This window comes from Podarcis cretensis (assembly GCF_951804945.1).
Source record: "Podarcis cretensis genome assembly, chromosome: 1".
NCBI lineage: Eukaryota > Metazoa > Chordata > Lepidosauria > Squamata > Lacertidae > Podarcis > Podarcis cretensis.
The window spans coordinates 42,095,213-42,111,662 of NC_137170.1; the positions used below are offsets into that span (position 1 = coordinate 42,095,213).

The following is a 16,450-nucleotide window of genomic DNA, read 5'->3' on the forward strand; positions in this document are numbered from 1 at the left end:
TAGGCCAGCAGGCTCCACCACAGACCGGGTGCATTCATTAGAGCAGTGTTTCCCAACCTTGGGCCTCCAGCTGTTTTTGGACTACAACTCCCATCATCCCTAGCTAGCAAGACCAGTGGTCAGGGATGATGGGAATTGTAGTTCAAAAACAGCTGGAGGCCCAAGGTTGGGAAACACTGCATTAGAGCTCCTGTATGCACAAGGGCAGTGGTGGGAAACCTAGAGGCCTCCCAATTTGGCCTGTGAGGCTATCTTGACTAAGCCACACCCACCTGCCACACACTTCATGTCATATATACGATATCAGGTGGGGTTGTGGGCACTGCCAATCTGAGCTTCCATGGGGCTCCACATGACTTGATGATCATAAGGGCTTGCAAGGGCCTTGTGCACAGCGCTTGACAGCACTCGACAAACATTGCTAGCACCTTATGGAGTGTACCCATGTGGTTTCATTTCAAATCACCACGCAGGGGAAAACAGGACACCTGATGTCATTGTGACATCAGTTGATTGACAAGCAGACAGTCCCCCCACCATCAAACTTGATCATCCGAAAAGACCTTCCGAGTGTTGCAGCCTGAGTATCTGTATCTACAAAAATAGCTAACAATGGGAGTACTGTATCACTCTACAAGGCGACTCACTTCAAACTCGACATTGCTATTTTGCGGGTGGATTATCACGGTTTTTTAAAAGCTTGGGAGTGGTAAATTTGACATGCAGATGAGTAGGAGAGGGAGGCAAATTTGGCAAGAAGAAGAGTGGGAGAGGGAAGTGCTCAACTTCATCCTGGTCCACACATTTCCCACTTCAAATCCCTCCCCATCCCCTAATCTTTTCCCCAATGTGTGTTTCCTTTTCTTTTTGATCCCCATGGGACAGGGGAAGTAACCTGTGAGTCATCTGAAGCAGAAAAAATTGTAAGTAGGTAAAGTTTTAAGCATCCACCCTTCCTCAATTCCTTCTTCATTCACTTGCTCTACAATATATTTTGGTTTAACTTTTGAATTTCCTAAATATGCTAGATATCTGAATACTTTGATGATCCTCAAGTATCACAATCTCTTTTTCTAGGGACAGATTTAACTGTCTCCCTTCCACAATATGGGGAAGGCGTTATCAAAGTAGTCGAAACTTTAGGCCAGGTCTTTTTTGAATGCAATCTTAATAGAGAAGAATATAACAAATTTAAGTTATAAATTAATCTTTCTTGGCTAGTACAAACAAGTTAATAACAGATTTAGTGGCCATGTTCCTCTTCTTTACTCAAGTGCATCATGAGATGATACTTTCAATTCAACTGCAATTTGTATCTCATATTTTTATTTTTGTATCATATTGTATTTTAAATAAATATTTGTTTTAACGATCATGCTTTTTTAGCTATGTATGTCTGTTTTAGCAGGTCTGTTGCAATATACTAAATGATAGATTGACTTCTTCATTCCAAATTCTTCTCCAAACCCCAACAGCTGCTTTCCTTTCCTTACTAAAATGCACTGGGGCTCTAATAAGTGCATTTGCTCATAACATGTAATTAGCACCTGTCCTCTACTTACTGATGTGACATTTTTGACACTCTACATTTTAGGATGCTTTGTTCTGTGAGGCACCTCAGTCTGTTGCTCCACCTTCAACTCTAACCACAGAAGGATGCCACATCATCCCCAGTGTTTATATGTTTTTTGGCAAAATCAATAAAGTATAAATGAGGCGGAGATAATCTTGACATACAGCAAAAGAGGCAAAACCAGGAACACAGTTGCACATGATTCTTCCATTGATGCTCTTTTCACTAGACTGTCTAAAAAGTCCCTTTCCTTATGCTGACTTGCATTGTAGCAAGTACTTTGAACTTGGTTAGACTGGAAAGAGAGAAAAGCAGATAGACAGATATTGATATCTATCTGCTTCTAGTGTATGCACCTCAAAAAAAATATTCACGCCCTTCAACTAGTTATTTGCGTGTGATGCTCTATTACACCCAGGGACATGCAAATACTGCCATTCAAAGCAGGGCTGGTCTGCTGCCTGTTTCCCAGTGTGGCTCCCGTAGCACCTTGAGTGTTAATAGACTGCTGGAGAGACTGTAAACATTAATCATGTGCTTTCCGCTCTCTAGCCCACCTAGAGCACGAAGGGGATCCGCAGCCGCTTTAGGGAAGGCAAACTGTGTGCAGCTACCTCTTACCCTCTTCGGGTCCCGCGCTCGGCCAGGCTAGAGCTACGGTGGCAAGGAGGGGAGCCCCTTGTGCAGTTGTAATCGGTGATCCAGAAAGCCACATCATGCATTAGGAAATGCGGCTAATAAGAGCTGCAGGAGAAAGCCGGCGTGATGCAGGAAGGACAGGCGATGGCAGATGTTTGCACTGGGGGGAAAGAAAGGTGCTGACCATACGGATTTCATCTCTTCCCTGGAGCTGAATGTCGATTTTTGGGGAGGGGAGCAAAGTCTGCTTCCTTCCCTCCATATCTTGGCAAGAGGCGACACTGCAGGGAACTTGGGAAGAGAGAGTTACCCCCACAGACAGACAAATAAAGGGTTGTTATTTACCTTGTGAGAAGTGCAGCCCGCTCCTGGGCTCAGCTATTGCCGCAGGTGCAGAGGAAAAGAGAGGATGCCCAGTTCTGCTTCTGCGGCTGCCTTCTGCTAAACTCACATCCCCCGCCCGCCCTTGGTCCCCAGGCAGTCGCTGCTGCTGCTGCTGCTGCCTCACATTGAACTCCCCCTTCCCCCTTAAGACGCGCTCGCCTTCCCGACCCATTCACAACCAAAGCGGCTGTGCGTGTGTGCGGCAGCTTCAACCAGGGGAAAAACTGACAGGGCTGCTGACCAATCTGAAGGCGGAGCAGTCCGCCGGCTTGACTAAGAGGCCAATGGCTCTGCAGCAGAGGACGCCAGACGAACCAATGGTGGGCGGGCGCAGTGGGTGACAGACCCCAGGATAGGGACACTGGCGCCCATAGCAGACTCCAGGAGACGTTTATGTATGAGGGCCTGTTCAGGAGCCAGTCACCACCCTGACACCACGCCTTCTTGAAAGGTCTCCCAGAGCACCGCATCTTCCTGCTACTCCAGAGAGTATGTTTGTGCAGGATCTTTCTTAAGTTCATGCTAAAACACAAACTCACACAATAAACATTTTGAGAGCTTTTGGTTTTGGAATTGGGTTAGTAAAGAAGGACGAAATCCTCTCTAAAGGGTGATCTTTTAGTATTTATTTTATTGAACAGTCCACAGGATTGACACACACACACCCCCTCAAAGAGTATCAACACAAAAACACACTTAGTGGGTGTGCCTTGCCCCATAATTATTTATATGGTATAGAATGTGTTAGCTGTGTTAGAAAAAGTAACAAACAGGTCCCTCCCAAAGTAGCTGATCGACTTATAGCTTAAAAAAATGTAAAGTACTTTCCAAGGTAAATGTGCAGCACTAACGACAATTCTCAGACCGCATTACTTCTACATAAATTGTTATTGACATTTATAATCACCTAAAAAAAGTTTAAAACAATGTATATATTGCTGCCTGTATGTTCACTGTCTTAATAGTTTTTATTAATTCTCACAACAGTTTTTTTGAAAGCACATTATCAGTATTTCCATTTTACAGTGGGAAGCTGAGGCAGAGAGAAAGTGGCAAGTCCAAAGGGGAGCTTCAAGAACCAAAATTTAAACTGAAGACCACAGTGAAGAAAACCATAGTTAATTCCAGGTGTTGAATAGAGTTGTGGTTGCCACTAGTTCTGAAATGTGGTAGCTTCAAAGAGTTTGCAGTTCAGCACCAGGGACTACTGTTCAAGGGTAAATATGATCATTATTGTTAGCTGCCCTGGAAATACTAAAGTTCAGGATACATATTTGTAAAATAAATAACAGAGATGTTCGGATTGTGGCCATAGCCTCTAAGGCAAGCTTAAAATATTGCTTCTGGATATCGTAAGTCCTTACGTTCAAGAGGGGTCTCTTGTAGTTTATTATTTTCCAAAGGAAGTAAACCACATACATTTATTCCTACAAAGAGAAGGAAAGGCAATGTGCAAAGTAACCACTATGAAATGATTATGTCAATCAGAAATGTAGGGCACATGGAGAGCAAAACCTAATCTCTGAGAGGTTTCCCCTTTATCTGCACTCAGCTACATAATCAGCTTTTCATCTCAACATAGGATAAATGCAACCTGCCTGCTGCTTCATTTACCCTATATAGAGAGAGCTGTGGTAGAATTGTATGAATCAAATAGTCACAGAGTTTGAATGAAATTGCCTTAAGTTCCCCCAAAAGCGTCCCATCATTGTTTCCAAAGCTCTACAACATGCAAAATGTTCAAGTCTTTAATTGCATTTCAGACATCAGGAAGGTTACTTCCTAACAGTTCAGTCCTATATATATATTTACTCAGAAGTAAGTCTCAGTGACTGCTTACTCCTGATAAAGTGTGTGAATAGAACTGCAGCCCAAGTGAAGCATTTTTAGCTCCTACAAAGAAGATAGTTAATTGCCTAGAACTACAAGCCAATGGTATGTAATTCAAGGATAGCAGCAGTATTGATGAAGAGGAATTCTATGAATAATCTGGTTCAGTGCGCTCAAAATAAATCAGTACAACAGTTTAATTGAATAGGATTGAACAAGGTTGGTTCACTATGGATTCTTCTTTATGAAAATGAATTTACTGTTTTTCATGGAACACCATCTTTTGTAGAAATATTAACTTGTCTGTACAATAAGTAACAAAGCTCAGTCTATGTGCCTGATTAAAAAAAATGTAATTAACACAAGGTTCTTGTTTCCACAGCAAACATCCCCAACCTCACTTAAAACTGCATTATGAGAGAGCAGCAGAGAGAAGAGTCAGAACAAGGAAAGTAGTTCTGCTTAAAGTCTACCATAATAAGTTACTCTGTGTAAGAGAAAGTGATGGAGGAAGTGCACATCGCTAAATTTAATAATCAGAGGGATTTATAAAAGGTAGCTGCATTTTCTTCTAATTTTAGAAAATATTTTCTCCTCATAGAACTTAAAATGCTGTACTCAGTAACGCCAGTGTAATTTCTTCCAGAATCAATAGGGATTTGGGTTTTATATATATATAAATTAGAGCAGCATTTCAATCAGTTGCACTCACTTGCTCAGTACTAATGTAAGTTCAGCAATGGAATCCAGGAAAGTCACTGCCAGTCAATCTAGACCAGGCATAGGCAACCTCGGCCCTCCAGATGTTTTGGGACTACAATTCCCATCATCCCTGACCACTGGTCCTGTTAGCTAGGGATCATGGGAGTTGTAGTCCCAAAACATCTGGAGGGCCGAGGGTGCCTATGCCTGATTTAGACTATGGCTGGGGAACCTGTTTCAGCCCAAGAGCCACACTGGGAACCTTCAGTGGGGTTTAGACCCTCTTATGGATCAGTAACTGGTTAAGAAACAAGAAGCACAGAGTAGGAATAAATAGACAGTTCTCCCAATGCAGAGATATAAAAAGTGGAGACCCCTATGAACTAGTATGGGGACCAGTGCTTTTTAACTTGTTCACAAATGATCTAGAATTAAGGTGTGCTGTGAGGTAACAAAGTTTGAAAAAAATGTTTGGAATAACTTTTTTAAAAAGACCAGAGGCTAAGCATTGTTGGCAGGGACATCCCGAAGGCCTTTAGGGAGGTATTCTTATATGCAACGGCCGCAGCTCGGACTTTGGTGGCAAAGGGGTGGAAGGAACAAGAAGCTCCCACAATAACAGACTGGCATTACAAGCTACAAGAATTTGCTGAAATTGCACAGTTAACAAATACCCTGAGAGGCAATTCAAAACAAAAATTTATGAAAAAGTGGGATAGATATAAAACATATGTTCAAAAATACAGTAAAGGTTCACTATCTTTGCTAGCATTTGATTGCTGTTGGAGTGAGCCTGAGTTGAGAAATAAGATTAAGAGCACATATTGATATAGGAATGTATTAGATAATATGTAAAGAACTATACAATAATAAGAGTACATTCATTTCTAAAAAAGGAATATAAAACGGGAAAGACAGGAAGTCTAGTGTGTTGGTATGTATATGATTTTGGGGGGGAAATTTGTTTTTGTTTTATATCTTTGTTTTTTCTTCTTTTTGCTTCATTTTCTTTCTAGTTAAATAAAATTTGTATATAATTTTTGTATACATGTTGGAAATAATATTATAGTAAGTCCTGTAATGTAATATGACAATGTTTACCAATGTAATATAAGAATGTTAACAAATAAATAAAATGCAAATTCAAAAAAAAACAACACCACAAAAAAACAAAAATAAAGTTTGCTGATGACACTAAATTGTTCAGGAATGTTAAAACAAAAAAGAGTTGTAAGGAGCTCCAAAGAATCATAGAACTGAAGAGTTGGAAGGGTGGGGTCATCTTGTCCATGGGGTCTGAAGTGGCAGTGACTGACTAGGAATGAGACCTTGGGGTCATAGTGGAGGGCTTGATAAAGACTTAGGGCTCATCCGCACTTCTGCTTATCCTGTGACTTCTAGGCTTCTTTCTGTACATGCCTCTCTTCACGCAGGTACGCAATGTGCAACATCATATGCTTAAGTCAGGACTGATGGAACATTTTTATTGTTAATGTGAGCTGGCTATGCTTTTTCTTGTTGTTATATATACAAAATTCAAACAAACAAATAATTGCTTCTACATCAGTGCTATGTTAGAGTAAAAAACAAAACAAGCAAAACCAGTTTCCCAACCCTGGTTTAAAATAATTTAAAAAATGAACACATACAAGTTTCGCATTTTAAATCACAAAAATCATCGTATAATCTCATGACTACAAAATAAAAAAGGTTTTGCTTCTGTCACTCTGGTGTTAAACATATTTAGGGGGCATGGTTGGAGAGAGGCTTGTGGGGCTGCATTCAGCCACTGAAGTTCCCGTTTCTGAGATACAGGATCCTGGAAGAGATACAACTTGAAAACTGCACACTCCAGGTTACAGGTCCTCTCAGGCCATTGCACACAAACACACCCTGGGTTCTTCAAGTGGTAGATATTACTTCTATTAAGTCGTCTTCTTCTTCTTCTTCTTCTTCTTCTTCTTCTTCTTCTTCTTCTTCTTCTTCTTCTTCTTCTTCTTCTTCTCTTGCTTCCCTCACAGAGGTGACCCAAAGTGACTTACAAATGATGGTTGCACGGTCTGGGTCAGTACGTGTGAGGAAAGGCAGTCCTTGAGGTATTGGGGCTCTGAGCCACGCAAGGCTTTATAGGTCAAAACCAGCATTTTGAAATTAGCCTGGAAATTGATTGGTAGCCAGTTCAGTCATGCTAGATTTTGTGTTATCCGTTTGGACCATCCTGCCTCTGTCAGCAGTCTGGGCACTCCCCAACAGCTACAGGTTCTAAACCATCTTCAAAAGCAGCCCCATAAATCCACGTTAATTGTGTTTAACTACAGGTGAGAATCAGGGGGGCTTGGCTATTCCCCTGCTCCATGCATGTTCCCCATATGGGCTTAGGATGGTGTTGCAGTTCAAAAGCAGAAGGATTAAGCATTAGTATTAGCATGCCTTTGGGAATCCCATGTTGGCATCCTTTTAGTCCCAGCTTTTGAGTAAGGCTTTTGATTGAATATAGTCTTTGTCTGCCTTCTGGCATACCGTTCTCTGTGAATAACTACCATCAATGGGATTTTGATGTGCACAGACTGTCTGTAGTACTGCAGCATGGTTAAGAAAGTGAAGGTGCACACTGATCTTGTATAGATTTAATAATCACATGCCTGGAAAAGGGCATAAATTGCAAGCGGGAATAAACCACAAGCATCGTGTCCCTTTCTTTAGTATGCTAGAAGGAAAACCAAAACAGAAGCAGCAATAAGGACAACTACTATGCAGCATGAAAAGGTGTCGAAAAATAATACTCCAAAGTTGACAAATTTTGGCTTGGCTTACTAGCCAGTGTTTATTTGTGGTCAGTGGTTCCCCACCCATGTATATGCCAGAAAATATGAGGAACTGGAGTGATGTTTTTCATTTTGTAGTGGGATCTTGAGCAGGCAGAAATAGCACTAGTTCAAATTGAGCAGTTTTCTGCTCCAAAGCTCAAGGTAATGAAGACCCCGCCTCTCCCCACTCTCTGAAATCAGAGGAAGGGAAGGGGGGTATCATGCAATGGAGAGACCCCTCCTCCCTTCTTCAGAATAAGGAGGCAGGGATTTCTACGCACTGAGCAAGGGGCATCACCAGAGAGCCTGATTATATATGGGGTTTAGATTTAGTAATCATTTTTAGACTGGCAAGTTTGTAGCTAGACATTCACAATATTCAGAGATTTACCTGAAAGGGGATTACTAGCTAGACAAATCCCATTAAAGTCAATGGGATTAAATTAAAGAAGAAATTTTACTCTTGTGCCTATGTGCTTGCTGCGGCTTGAAATTTACGAAGCTTGAGAAAAGCTGAATATGTTAATGCCTCACATCCAAAACGAAGAAATACATTGACATTGCCAATTGGAGTGCATTGATGTTGATTAGTGAGATGTCTTAGTTTGACCAGTTTATGGTGCATCTTTTTAGCAAACTTTGCCAAATCTTGCCATCAGCAAATACATTATGGTATTTGTTGACACGTTTAGCCACGACTATTTAGAAGCAAGTGTAATTAATTTCAATAAACAAGGTTGCTTAGCACTGTAGGATATGATTTGTTGGGAGGATGTAACAATTATAAAGGCATTTAGATGATGATGATGATAATGATGATAATGATGATGATGATGATGATAATAATAATAAAAAATAATAATAATAATAATAATAATAATAATAATAATAATAATAATAATAATGTGTTTCCCCAGCCACCCTGGACAGCTTACAGAATCTATAAAACATAATAAAGCATCAAACATTAAGAACTTCCCAATACAGGGCTGCCTTCAGGTGTCTTCTAAACGTTATGTAGTTCTTAATCTCCTTGACATCTGAAGGGACAGTGTTCCACAGGGAGGGTGCCACTACCGAGAAGGTCTTCTGCCTGGTTCCCTGTAACTTCGCTTCTCGCAAAGGGAACCACCAGAAGACCCTCGGAGGAGGACCTCAATGTCTGGGCTGAACGATGGGGGTGCAGACACTTCTTCAGGTATACTGTTGTTCACACAAAAGAGAGGTGGAAGCTTTGATGAAGGGCCAAATAAATAAAAATAGATGATGCTATGGTCGGACAGTGTTCTCGAAGCTACCAACATGAGTTTGACCAAACTGCGGGAGGCAGTGGAAGACAGGAGTGCCTAACGTGTTCTGGTCCATGGGGTCACGAAGAGTCGGACACGACTAAACAACAACAAAAACTATCTATCTTGCATGATAAATTACTGTATTTTTAAAGTTATTGTCATAGATCTGATTGCTTCTATTTTCTTTTGACTTTCTGGCCTGTATCACATTGTCATTAACCAAGTAGCATGGTAAGAAAAAATATTAATAATTATTAACGACTGAAAATAATAATTCATAAGGCACAAAACTTTCCATAGTATTTGTTTGCATGTGACAGAGTCCCTATAGGACTCAAAGAGTCTTGTTTCCTCCCCGCCCCCATTCATTTTTAGATCCACGTCTCTATAAACATGCATTAGGTGGGGCTTGTTACCAATCAAAATATTCCTTTGGACACTAAACTCATCCTTTTATTAGTTTTCAATGCAGACATTCTGAAACTCCCCACAAAAGATCTGGTACTCCATCATTTGACAGTGGCACAACTCACCATCAAAAACTATGTGTAGACTTTGGAAGGCAACCTCTGTGAAATCTGGTTTACAAAAACTATGCATATCAAAAAGAACATGGATATTTCAAAATTTCAACATACTATACAAATTAGCTCTATAGCTAGCTAACTCAGTGCATCTCGCTTTTTTTCAGGAGAACGGAACAGAGTGCATTGCTAGAACTAATTAAAAAAAATGACAGCATTGGCTGGTCAGGTCATATGACTTGTCTATTATTGCCACCCAGTGGAAGCAATCACAAGTTTATCTTCAAAACATTGCTAAGTAGAACACTGAAATGTAACAGAAGCAATTTCATATTGTAAGAACTAATAAAACAAGCTTTAAACTCACATTATTCACTTTGAAGGGCAAACAACCGGCTTTTGCCATACAACAGAAAATAAAACAAATATAATCTGCACACATACAAAGTCTTCTTTATACCTGACATTCTCATGGTAGTTTCAATAACAAATCCATGGGGACCATATCGTAGAAAAGGAAAAGAATCACCTTCCCTTGGCAAGATAGTCTTACACCTACTTACTTCTTTAATATTTTATTTAAGAAACCTGCACTGGTTTCCTGTCTATGGTACTTGGCTACGGAGTGTTCAGTACACGCAAGGTGTCAAGTATCTCACAGAGAGGTGAGCAATTGCAGCACTGGTTTAGTCACAGCAAAAAATATCTGGAGCTATCTTCTTCTCAGGTCCCAGACAAAATATGACGCTCTTTACTTTGTTAGACCAGCCAGGGGAGGAAGCTCAACAGTGGCAGAACGGCTATTACATAACTCCCTCTCTGTTGTCTTCATTACTTGACCTTGCTCTATGGATTGCATTCGTAACAAATTACTCACCCTTAACAGCAGGTGCACTGTAACATTCTGTGAAAGCTGTGGTCTCTCACAAGAGATCAAGAACTGTCTCAGGTAGAGCATTTTTAGTCACTAGATTATTCCACAACATATGGTGTCCTAATATAAATGGCTATTCACACCTATAGGTGATTTGGATTTTTTTTCTTCTAGATAATTATTTGCATGGTATGGCTGCTACATTAAATCCATTTGAAACTTCCCTTTTGAAGAAGCTGTTTATGTGGCAAGCAATTTGAGGGATACCAGTTTGCCAAGCAGATCAGATCAGCCCCCATTCAATAGTTATGGTTTATGGGTTTTTCCAATTGTTTCAGCTGTTACCACAAGCCTCCTTCAGAAATGCTTCACAGCTATCTGGAAATTTCTACTGCTGAATTATTGGGAGGACAGGCAGAGTATCCTTTAAGGAAATCTGCAAGCCCCACCCACAACATGGCCAAGTCATACCCCTTGAAGCATTCTAAACTGAGGGCTGGCCCACAGCAATTTGAGTACCAAAGAGAGCAAAACCCCTACAGGCTGATCTTTATACTGCGGACATAGAATGTCTCATCGTGAAAAGCAACCACTATGTGGAGGCGGTTTCAAGCAGCTGCCAATTATCATATTTTGCCCGACTCCTGTCCCCAAAATATCTAAGCAGAGGCTCTTACTTAGAAGAAAAATATATTTATTCAGGCAAGTAACAATGCAGTCTCAGCAGCAGACATGGTTCAGGAGTTCAGGAGCAGCACGAGAACTTCAGAATGGGACAGAAGCAACGAAGATGTCCCAGTAAGCTTTCCCACCAAGGTTTTAAAGACAAGGGCTCACTTGCCTTGCAGGAAAGTTGGGATTGCTAGGGCAGACTCCATTAAGGGGCAACCTAGCTCTAGGCAACAAGGCTCCTGTTCATAAGCTGCCACCTCCCTCCTCAGGTGATTAAAGCTGCGCGGTGGCGCTGTGGGTTAAACCACAGAGCCTAGTGTTAAGTTGTGGGTGAACATATCAGACGACACAGCGATTCTTCAAACAGCTCTTGTTTATTCACAGGCCAGAACTAAACTGAACTGAAGGGTTCAGCCAGCCTGCTTATATAGAGCTCCACTAGAACGCAACAGTAACCATTTTCTGTAACTATCCAATCACTGAACGTCACTTCCAATCCCTTATTTGCATATGTGAACCTGAGTGAAAACTATCTACAGTATCCCCCTGCTGGCCCAGGGTGAGAACTTCAGTACATAACACCTAGGACTTGTCGATCAGAAGGTCAGCGGTTTGAATCCCCGCAATGGGGTGAGCTCCCATTGCTCAGTCCCTGCTCCTGCCAACCTAGCAGTTCGAAAGCATGTCAAAGTGCAAGTAGATAAATAGGTACCGCTCCGGCGGGAAGGTAAACGGCGTTTCCGTGCGCTGCTCTGGTTCACCAGAAGTGGCTTAGTCATGCTGGGCATGTTTAGCCTGGAGAAGCGGAGGTTAAGGGGTGATATGATAGCCATGTTCAAATATATAAAAGGATGTCACATAGAGGAGGGAGAAAGGTTGTTTTCTGCTGCTCCAGAGAAGCGGACACGGAGCAATGGTTCCAAACTACAAGAAAAAAGATTCCACCTAAACATTAGGAAGAACTTCCTGACAGTAAGAGCTGTTTGACAGTGGAATTTGCTGCCAAGGAGTGTGGTGGAGTCTCCTTCTTTGGAGGTCTTTAAGCAGAGGCTTGACAACCATATGTCAGGAGTGCTCTGATGGTGTTTCCTGCTTGGCAGGGGGTTGGACTCGATGGCCCTTGTGGTCTCTTCCAACTCTGTGATTCTATGATTCTATGATTCTATGCTGGCCACATGACCCGGAAGCTGTACGCCGGCTCCCTCGGCCAATAAAGCGAGATGAGTGCCGCAACCCCAGAGTCGGTCACGACTGGACCTAATGGTCAGGGGTCCCTTTACCTTTACCTTTACCTTTACAGCCTCCACTGAGGCTCTCTGAAGGGAGAACTGGCATCATTGCTCCCCCTTCCAAGGGGCTGAAGTAAGGGTGGAAAAGGGAGATTCCCTCTTCCTCCAACCCAGGTTCCAACCTTTCATCCCCCACTTTTCTCCTTCTTATCCTCCTTGTGTCAGAGCCTGCCAATCTAAGCTTGATGCCAACAAAGCTGTGCGGCTCATGGCGCCTTACTCCAAATAACTTATTCAGGTGCTCTCATTTCATGCTCGCCACAACTCTGGTCTCCTCCAGCCGAATCCAACTCAAACTGCTACCCAACATTGCTTTCTTCCCTCCGACACCTCTGTCGCTTTCATCAAACAGCATTATGTTCTTTAGTGTCTCCAGGTCAAATCTCAAAGAAAAAGCTTTGTTGGTCCTTTTCTTCAATGTACCGATGAGTAACCACATAGGATGTGCAGCTAAGCAAAGCGAAGTACTGCCATCATCAGGAATCAGTATTTTAAAAGCTATTTAAACAGCAACTCATCACGTGGGTGGGTGGGGGAGATATAAAAGGATTAAAATTGTTTGGATATAGTATGTTCTCCTACAGATTTTTAGTAAAAGAGGAGGAAGACATATTTCTCCTCCCACCACGTAAATTAAAAAGAAACATATCCAAATAAATTTGCAGGACAGTATCTATATATATCATGAACAAATTTCTGAACACTTAAATAATTGATTTGACTATTGGGTACATTGTCCCCGTCTGGAATTCTACATAAGTGCTTGGGAGAAGCGACTTGGCCCACAAAATGGCCTCTTCAGCATTCAACATCAAGGGCAAAGGTGGAAAGAAAAAGAAAAACAGCAACAGGAAAACAGAGTCGATTAAAACACTGTGACTGCTGGGGGTGGTGAGGGGAGGGGTTGGAATTGTAACTGAAAACAATTGCCAGCAAACATTCTCAGCCAGTCAGCCCATAGCACTGGCTCAGGGTAGTGTGGTGTAGTGGTTGGAGCCACGTGGTCATGAAGTTCCCTGGGTGACCTTTAGCCAACCACTGCCTCTCAGCCTAACCTACCTCACAGGGTTGTTGTGAGGATTTAGTGTGGAGTGGGGAGAATCATTTATGCCACCTTGAGATCCTTGGAAAGAAAAGTGTAATATAAATGAAATCAATCAATCAATCAATCAATAAAATAAAATAAAATAAAATAAAATAAAATAAAGAAGCCAGCACTATGCAGGCCGCCTTCATCACATCCTCAGCACATAATCTAGATCCAGCTTTCCATCGGCCAAATCTTGTTTAAAGTGCTACCATCACCAACAATTTTTTCACAGTTCACCACTCAGCTTGGTATACCTGATCTTGGAATACCATCAAGGCAGATATATTAATTAAGGAAGGCTTTACAATGCCTGCCATTGGAAATCAGATAATAAAGTTCAGACCCTTGTTAGAACTAGAGCTATGTATAACTATCAGTAACAACAACAAAATACCTGAATTTTTACGCTTGTTTTTAGCTTGTAAACTGAGAAATGATACCCTGACTTTTTAGTAGCTATCTACAAGGCTTCAATAGGAAGGAGCAGATTTGAGGTGGATCATAAGGTATGGTGGTGGTGGTGGGAATGCGTGTGGAAACCATCCTGAAATGAACATAGCATTTTTAAAAAGCTAGTATGACTTAAGAGAAAGCAAACAGGAAGGCTCTGGTGGAAGTCTTACTGCAGTCAACCAGTAAATAAAACTATTATTTACTCAGTAAACAGGTTTAAAAGGTTGAGGTTTGCAACCTGGCATTGCTATTAGATGCATCCTTAAAAATAGATACCCAAATTACATCCATAGCATGAAGAACATTTCACCAACTTCAGCTTCTTTTTTTCCTTATGTCTTTAGCAACAGCCCAAAATGCATAAATAAAGCAAAACGCTCCCTCACTTTGTGATTGGTGGAAACAGCTTCCCTGCTAACATGCCCATATGTCACAAAACTTTTGCAAATACAGAGGCACAACTGTACATACAGATGTTGAAAGAATGAATCTTCCATAAAACCCAACAGCTCAAGTTATGCACCCAACAAAAAAAATAGGAACATGAATTTTGGCCAGCCATTCCATCATCTCCAAATGTAATTTTGAACATTTTACATAAGCTCTTTGTACAGTGATGACCCCGCACACAGTTGTGTACACCAGAATCCCTTTTGTACGTGGAAATAATCCTGTATGTTGTTTACAGGATCAGATCCTGCAATGGAATAATGACTGCTGTAGCTTTTGCGTGCCAGTGCCTTAACAGCCTAAAATATTTAATTATTTGGTTACACAAATTCAAGCTGGAATATGAAAGAATGATGCATGTAATACTTGCTTACTGCTGCTAATTTCACACAGGGAAGGGATTCATGAACAGCTGCTGAGCTATTGTGTATCTAAGCCAGAACACTCCAGCTGTCTTTACTAGATTGATTTTAGTTTTGAATTCTAATTCCTTAATCTTCTAAAGCACTGGTCTGCTTTACAGGTAACAAGAAGTATTGAATGATTCTCTTAAACTTAGCCTTTAAGGACATTACAATCTGAGTACTTTTTTAAAAAAGGGATGCGGGTGGTGCTGTGGGTTAAACCACAGAGCCTAGGACCTGCCGATCAGAAGGTCCTTGGTTTGAATCCCTGCAATGGAGTGACCTTCCATTGCTCGGTCCCTGCTCCTGCCAACCTAGCAGTTCGAAAGCACGTCAAAGTGCAAGTAGATGAATAGGTACGCTCTGGTGGGAAGGTAAATGGCATTTCCGTGCGCTGCTCTGGTTCTCCAGAAGCGGCTTAGTCATGCTGGCCACATGACCCGGAAGCTGTACGCCTGCTCCCTTGGCCAGTAAAGCGAGATGAGCGCCACAACCCCAGAGTCGGCCATGACTGGACCTAATGGTCAGGGGTCCCGTAACCTTTTATTTTTAAAAACAACCACTATGTGTAGCTCAGATGTTCTAGCCTGGGATAGCTCAGTTGGTAGAGCATGAGACTCTTAATCTCAGAGTTGTAGGTTCGAGCCCCATGTTGGGTCTAAGATTCTTGAGGTTGGACTAGATGACCATAGTCCAACTCTATAAATCTACAATTTACAAAATAGGCATGCAAGCATTGCACCATTTATAAAACAGTTGAATAGGCTAAAACAAGATGGCCTGCCATTCATAAGGATTCTCACACTTCAACACACACACACACACACACACACACACACACACACGTAGTTTGCAATCACCATACCTCTGATATTCTGGAGAACTACCTAGATTAGATATCCTAGAGTCTACATGAGGCAGAATCTTCTGCAAAAGCAAGAATTAAAATCTACATCACCCAGATATCACTGAGGGCTGGTGCAGTGCTATGGTTAGAGTGTTTGATGGAGACCTGGGTTCTCATCCCCTCTCAGACATAAATTTCACTGGGTGACTTTGGGCCAGTCACTGCCTCTCAGCCATCTTACCTTACAAGGTTGTTGTGAGACTTAATCAGGAGAAGAACCGTGTACAACACCTTGAGCTTCTTAGAGTAAAGGTGGGATTTAAATATTAAAGATGTAGCAATCCTGTCCTTGTCATCCCTTCACCCCCCTACAAAACCTGGTGCTATCGAAACAGAAGCTCTGTCCACGTATTCTTAATTCTATCTACAGCGGGGAGCCAACACCAGCCCTGCCCTTCCCACATTGAGCAGGTCTGAAGGAAGATGGCATGGGCATTTGGCTGAATGAGCTTAGTTTACAGTCCTTCCTGCAATCAGGAAACCTGCATGCGTGATCCAGGTTCCTAGTTGCAGAAGGACCATAAGCACATTCAGCCTTACCTACTCAATGCAGAAAGGTC

General features: G+C 41.7%; 1 protein-coding gene and 1 long non-coding RNA gene across 2 annotated transcripts in view; one reads left to right on the top strand and one right to left on the bottom strand.

The window, feature by feature from the left end:
- LOC307203694 (formin-1-like) overlaps window positions 1–2,671 on the bottom strand; it is a 39,626-nt gene extending 36,955 nt beyond the window's left edge. Inside the window, exon 1 of the mRNA XM_079954664.1 lies at window positions 2,558–2,671. The gene's annotated coding sequence lies outside the window, so the exon portion shown is untranslated. The remainder of the gene's footprint in view (window positions 1–2,557) is intronic.
- Window positions 2,672–2,956: 285 nt separating this feature from the next.
- Window positions 2,957–6,264, top strand: LOC307213060. Its single transcript, XR_013837368.1, has 3 exons — window positions 2,957–3,085; window positions 3,623–3,813; window positions 4,809–6,264. It is a non-coding gene; the product is annotated as an uncharacterized lncRNA (long non-coding RNA).
- Window positions 6,265–16,450: the final 10,186 nt, after the last annotated feature.